This window comes from Mus caroli, chromosome X (assembly GCF_900094665.2).
Source record: "Mus caroli chromosome X, CAROLI_EIJ_v1.1, whole genome shotgun sequence".
NCBI classification, from domain to species: Eukaryota; Metazoa; Chordata; class Mammalia; order Rodentia; family Muridae; genus Mus; species Mus caroli.
This window is the reverse complement of record NC_034589.1, coordinates 67,126,191-67,132,881: the sequence shown is the minus strand read 5'-3', so window position 1 is coordinate 67,132,881 and position 6,691 is coordinate 67,126,191. Positions and strand designations below refer to the sequence as shown.

At 42.9% G+C, this 6,691-nt stretch overlaps 1 long non-coding RNA gene across 1 annotated transcript; it reads right to left on the bottom strand.

Moving 5' to 3' along the window:
• Nucleotides 1–479: 479 nt before the first annotated feature.
• Nucleotides 480–6,066, bottom strand: LOC110286202. The gene is made up of 4 exons (XR_002377130.1): nt 5,999–6,066; nt 1,508–1,614; nt 1,147–1,226; nt 480–776 (listed from the first exon to the last, which is right to left on the bottom strand). It is a non-coding gene; the product is annotated as an uncharacterized LOC110286202 (long non-coding RNA).
• Between the last annotated feature and the right edge of the window lie 625 nt (nt 6,067–6,691).

Below are 6,691 nucleotides of genomic sequence, written 5' to 3'. Positions count from 1 at the left end.
TTGGAAGGATTGTGTGAAACCTTGCTTGGGGTAGAGACAGTGAGTGTGGGGAAAGGTAGGCAGTGGTGAACACCAGGAACCTTGTGGCAATAGCAGCATCCCAGTCTCAGGTTGGGACCAGAGGGCTAGCCCATCCTATACCTTCCTAACACTGCCAAAATCAAGTTTTATATGAAGAACTCCTGGTGCCAGGTTTTGCTGCAGTCATGAAACATTTATTGAGCATGTTCTTCGAGAAAAGGCTTGAGTGGTATGGAAACAATCAAGGGAGGGATACAAAGCTAAACCCTGCTCACAGAAGATGGAAGAGAAGAAATTCTGAGTGACAGAGGCAGGTAGTAATACCTAATGCTGGTGTTTCTGTCATGGCTGGTACCATCCTCCTATTCATTCAGAGGAGTAACGTCCCAATCCAGACACACCTGTGTGATACTACCCAGTGATTACCTAGCCTTCCAGCAGCTAAAAATCTCACAACTGCATGGCTCATCTCCAGACAGGAGGCCTAAGCAGAGGTGTAAAATAAATCAACTGCTACCTGAGGGCTGCTGGGAGATAGAAAGGGGTAGGCAAGGATATCCCTGGAAGCAAAGGAAAGAGGGAGGAGGGGATAGCTCCATCAGGGTTTTGATGCCTGTGAAACTTCACCAGTGCACCCAAAGCCACAGGTTGGCTATGCAGACTGATACCAACAGAGTAAATTGTACAGCCTCCTTATGGCACCAGATGGCATCCTGGTCCTCAAGGATATGCAGCTGCCCAGAAGTCATTTGCATCTGTGGAGGGACCAAACACAGGGCTAGTGAACAGAAATCACTCTTATGGGAAAAGTAATGCATAAGGGTAGGGGAGGAATATGACTATAAAACAAAATAAAATGTGTTACCTTTGTTCCCCCTTCCATCTCCTTTCCTCTTCCCCAGTTCCCATCCAGCAAGTCCAGAAAAGACTGGGTTCAATAACGACGTCAATAAGGGTTCAATAAGGGTTCAAGCCATGAGGCCTGAGAAGAGAAAAGAGTCTGACCTGACCTCATTTGTTACAGGATATAATTATGAAAAAAGGCTATGAAAATTCAGGGGTTGGCTTTGTTCACAGCTGCCAATGCACTATGAAGTTTCCTTCACCTGTACAGCAGATGCTTACCTGCCTTCTTTCTCATGACTTCCATCTCCAGATCATTGAGCTCTTCCAGGCCAAACTTTGCCATTATATCTGCCTCCAGACTGGTGAAAGAAAATAATACAAGGGTCAGAGGTACTGGTGGTCATAGGCAAGTTACAGAGCAATCAGGTAAGCCTGATAGCTTTTTGGATAAATACTCCAGTCTTTCCCTTGGGTGGTAAAGAAGTGTGAGGGTCTGCCAGAGCATAGGAAGATCCCAAATGGCCAAGAGACAACAGTGCCCCTTCAGGTATATACAACTGCTTCTTGACCTGGATGCTCACCAGTCCCTATGACCCTGCCCCCTGCTTGTTCCTCCCCAGGTAGGCAATTCATCCATTACCACTCATAAGGGATTCTCCCCGCTGGGAAGTTTTGAGAAAACTCCTGGATATGGGCATCATCATGGCTCTGCTCTCTTGGCACCCAGGGCATCTGCACCTGATGTCCCTACAGAGAAAGAAAGAAAGAAAGAAAGAAAGAAAGAAAGAAAGAAAGAAAGAAAGAAAGAAAGAAAGAAAGAAAGAGAAAGAAAGAAACATTCCAAGTCACCTGCTCAGTCCCAAAATTGTCCCTTAATCAACAGTGCACCCCATAGGAGTCCCAAGATGTCACATCATCTTCCTACCCATTCACACTATGCCTATTGGTAGCTTCTAGCCTTGCATGCTGAGGCAAGGGTAGCACAGTGATTGACTTTTCTGTCATCTGGTAGAACTTTTACAGACAGACATCCTTTGAAAGGCCAAGCTACCTACCGAAGAAGAATGTAAACCTGCAACTTATTTGAGGGATTTTAAAGGAAAATGCATTTCTCACCGTGGAGACTTATAAAGAATTGTACAGTCATCTGTTGGTATTCATGAGGACTGTTTTTAGACCCCGGCCCTATAGTTATCCAAATCAGCAGATTCTCAGGTCCCTTATGAAAAATGTCATATCATAGCACAAGCATACCTTCTTATATAATTGAAATAATTTTACATTAGTTATAATGTCTAATGAAATGTAAATGCTATCTTGTACTATATTTTGCAGAGAACCATGGCAAGAAAAAAAAACCTGTACATGTTCTCTACAGATGTGATTGCCCACCCTTACCCCAAGATAGTGTCCACCGATGGTTGGTTAACTCAATGGATGCAAGACCTATGAATGCAGAGAGCCAACTATAGATGTATTCTCCAGTAAACATGTTTGTTGGTATACAGATTTCCAGCATTGAAGCCCTGGCATTACACAGGACAGCCCTGACCTTTCAATGGACTATTCTCCTCTCATTTGCTTTCTTAGCATGCAGAAGCTTCATCTTCCCAATAGTCAACCTCTAGCTATATCTACCATGGGCAGACAGGAATCAAAAATAAATAAATAAATAAATAAATAAGTACTCCCCACCCTATCCTAGCTACCATATGTCAATACTCCTTTCTTTGGACAAGGTCAAGTGAAATTCCAAAATGACTGGCCTGAACCAGATCCAGAAAGTTTATTTTTTGAATTTTTTATTAGATATTTTCTTTATTTACATTTCAAATGTTATCCCCTTTCCTAATTTCCCCTCCAAATATCCCATATCCCCTCTCCCATCCCCCTGATCCCCAATCCACTCTTGGACATCTTTGGATTCCCCCTCAAAGACTGGGGTCCACAGTCTTGTCACTTCTAGGAAGAAGAACAAAGACTTCTGTGAATACTGTTAAACATTGTACCTGGACTTCCTAAATACTGCAGACTGCAGGAAGAATACCCCAAAGGTCTAGAAATCATTCAGTACCCACTCACTTCTTACTCCAGCCTATCCATCTGTTTAACAATTCAGTATGTATTTCCTGAAGATCTGACACTGGGCCTAGGACTCTATAGAGTGACCACTGATCAACAGATGAAATCTCGACCATCAACCATCTCTGTATAAGGGAGAATAGGCAATACAAATAAGAAAAGAATTTATCAGGGTGGATTCAGATAAGCAAATGATCCATGGATGATTAAAAATGCAAATAGGCTAACATGGCAGGTGAAAAGCAGGAATCAACACTGAACATCCTAAAAAAGACAAACAGCCTTCCAGACTAAGCAAACAGCATACACAACAGCTGTGGGATGTTGTAGAAGAAGCACAAGTAGATCCACATGATTAACTATAGCCAAGGAGCCTTTTAGGGGATTCTCACCTGGCATCACCAGCTGTTCTTGGCTTTGTTCAATATTTCTAGTCCCTAGATCTCCAGAAGTGGACATTTCTAACTCTTCTTTGACAAAGGAGGAACTTCTTTTTTTAATTTTTTTCATTAGATATTTTCTTTATTTACATTTCAAATGCTATCCCGAAAATCCCCTGTACCCTCCCCCCACCCTGCTCCCCTACCCACCCCATCACCACCAGGTATTCATTTATAACTGTGCTCAGGGTGGAAGGCACAGAGAAGACACTAGGAAATGCTCCTCTTCCAGGGATAGAAATGCAAAGGACTTATACTGTCAGAAGAGTCTCAAAGAGGTCTCCCGCTCTTTGCTCAGGCCTTGGATTGGCACCTTGTGATCCCACTGTATCTTGTTGGTGGAGCTTGTGGCCTTCTTTTCTGCTGCTATATAAGCAACTTAGGAGAAGAGATAGAGCTACTGTGGGAACTTAATGCCTGTGGGAACTGTCATGATTCACCACCCCTTGATTTTGCTACTCGTGGGTAGGTTGGTCCCATCCTCCATCATGGTCTAGGAAGAGACAAGGGCTGGAATAGGGCCCAAGCATCCATAAGTGCCCAAATCAGTGTCAGGTCTCAGGCTTATCATGGTTCCCACAAGCCCAGCACTGCCTAATAATCTAAGGTACAACACTCTATCAGAGGAGATTCTCTGTACAGAACATACTGCCTCTTCCAATGCAGAGTCACCAGGCAAAACAAATGACCTTCTCTGATCTTAATCCTGGGCAGGATGCCGCCAGGAAGGGTAAGAGAGACATGGTGGACTTGTGTACACTGATGTAAATGTCAGCCCTGCCTCAGTTTTCCTACTAATTAGACCAGCTGAATGTGTGATTTAGTCAGGTCCTGATCCCCAGTGAGTCCACCAGACACTCAGCTCTCAATATGTCTGTAAAGGTATATTGTAATTGTGATTATTATCCCTAGTGGACTTTAAATGAAGGGAGTGCCACTCAGGTACTAATAACCAATCTGCTGAAAGAATCCAGTGCAAACATTAAGGCTTCCAGGAGGAAGACAAACCTCAGCTCCAGGATTGCAGCAACAATGTTTGCCTTCCCTTAAGCCACCTTTCCTTAAGTTCCAGGAGCCAATTGTTTAAATGAATTCCTATATACTTACAAATCTGCACGTACATCCTGTCTGCTATGTTCCTCTGTAGCGCCTTAGGCTGATATCATTATTAATGGTTAAACCCTGGCTTTTAAATCCCAGAGCCACTGAAGGAAGAAGAGGTTATGTGTCAAAGGAATCAATCACAGCTGAGCCCAGCTAGAAAGAGGAAGAGAGAAGACAAAGGCAGGGGGATGTGGGGGGAGAAAGGAGGAAGGAAGAGGAGGAAATAAGACTAATAGAGAGACTGTGGCTTGGCAACCCCTACCCCCACTAGCTTACTTGCTCAGCTCAAAACTAATATAAGTGGGTCTTGATTTTCTTCAGTAGAACCCAGGAACTCTAGAAGCTGACCCTAGATTTTTTGTGCAACCACAGTTGCCAGACTGAGCAAATAAAACTACACTAACCAATAAATTTGAACTTTAGATAAGAAAAAGTCATTATTAATACTAGTATTGTGCTCCATCCAACATTTGAAATCTACTTACACTAAAATTACTCATGTTAATTCATGATCCAAGTGCAAATTGATATCCTGTATTTTATTTGACAACCATGTCCTGCCCTTCCTCCTCAAGATCTCAGTATTGGTTGAACCAGGCTATTGTTTGTTCCCAGTCTGTGTGATAGACAATGGGGTTAACAGATTCTCTCCCTACATGGTGGATAGATTGAAAGAAGAGCTCAGAAGTCAGCTGCACTGACTTGCCTCATGGCGTTGAGCTAAGGCTCCTTGCCCTGGCTCCATACCTCTGGCTGCCAACTCCGGGCTTCCTGGGAACAGAGACAATGGTCTGCTTGAATTTGGAGTCACTGCCCCCTGGTGGCATAGCAACCCAATACTTGAATCAAAGCAAAAGTGGAGAGACTTCCTTTGCCATTCCTGGGCCCCCAAGGTCACCCACAAACACAAACACTCTACCTTCTTCAGTACCTTCTTCTCTTGCATTGGATACCAAAATGGCTGGGAGATAAGACACAGTCCTCTGCATGACCTTAAATTTGTTACATAGAACATGTCTAACACCTTTATGTAACTTTAGCTATATCATAATTTCCATCTGAAATGTCCCTAAATTTGTAATTCAAATACTGTGAAAGTCTTCCATGATCTATTGTGTTAATATTGAAATGTCAAAGGTCTATAGTTCTTCCAAGTCTTCCATCATACCCAGGTCTGGAAAGCTGGCCATGGCCACTGTGCAAAGTGGACTGCAGAAATCCAGTGCTTCAATGGTAGGCTCCCAGAGAAGAAGCTAAGGAGTTCTCACATGGAAGTTAGACAGATGTCCCTGGGAATGGGAAGGAAGAGACTGCAGCACTTCTTGCTTAGTGGTGAAGTTAGCAGTGTTACAAAGACTTCACTCAAATGAAATCATTTATCTGAGAAGTGTGCTATTAGCCAACTTAGTTTGTAAGAGAACAGTATGCTCTGAGCTCCCCAGCAAGTGTCAGAACAAAAGTATCAAATTTCTTTCCAACTCAGCCCACTACCTTTTTCTCCTCACCTGTGAACACTATGAGTGTCCAGAGCTGTATGCTTCTACAAAGCAGCGAGCCTGGGTGTTTCTGGGCATTCTTCTTCACAGTCATGCAGTGATACAACAGGAAGTGACACTGTGGGGTTCAAGGGCATGTGTGTTAATGACTTTGACTTGTATGCCAATACTTTCAGTGTGCATCCAAGGAGGCTGCACAAAGTGGGACCCACCAAGGGAAATAAAAGGCCTTTTTTTAAATTTTACACCAGAATGAAAAAAAGATATTATGGGACTTTTTAAACAAGCATCATTATAATGGGTGAAAATTATATCTATCTCATTGTTCCTTTAATTTATAATGCTTTAATTATGAATAAACCTGAGCCATTTTCATTTGTTTATTGATCTGCATTTCTTCCCTATGAACTGTCTGCTTGAGGGATTGAATCTTTATTAAAATACAAGCTATGTTATTACCACAAAGGGACTCATGGGGTGAAAACGCTCTCCCTTCAAGCCAAGCTTCTTCACAGGAAACATATCATCTTTTTCCTTAAGGTGTTACTCTGCTGGGATCAAACACATCCAGTTAATTACATGCAAGTTTCAGGCTGAACCCTGAAAGGTATTCAGCCCCTACAGAGAGAAGGTATCTAACCACACAAGCTTCTTCTCTCTCTCTCTCTCTCTCTCTCTCTCTCTCTCTCTCTCTCTCTCTCT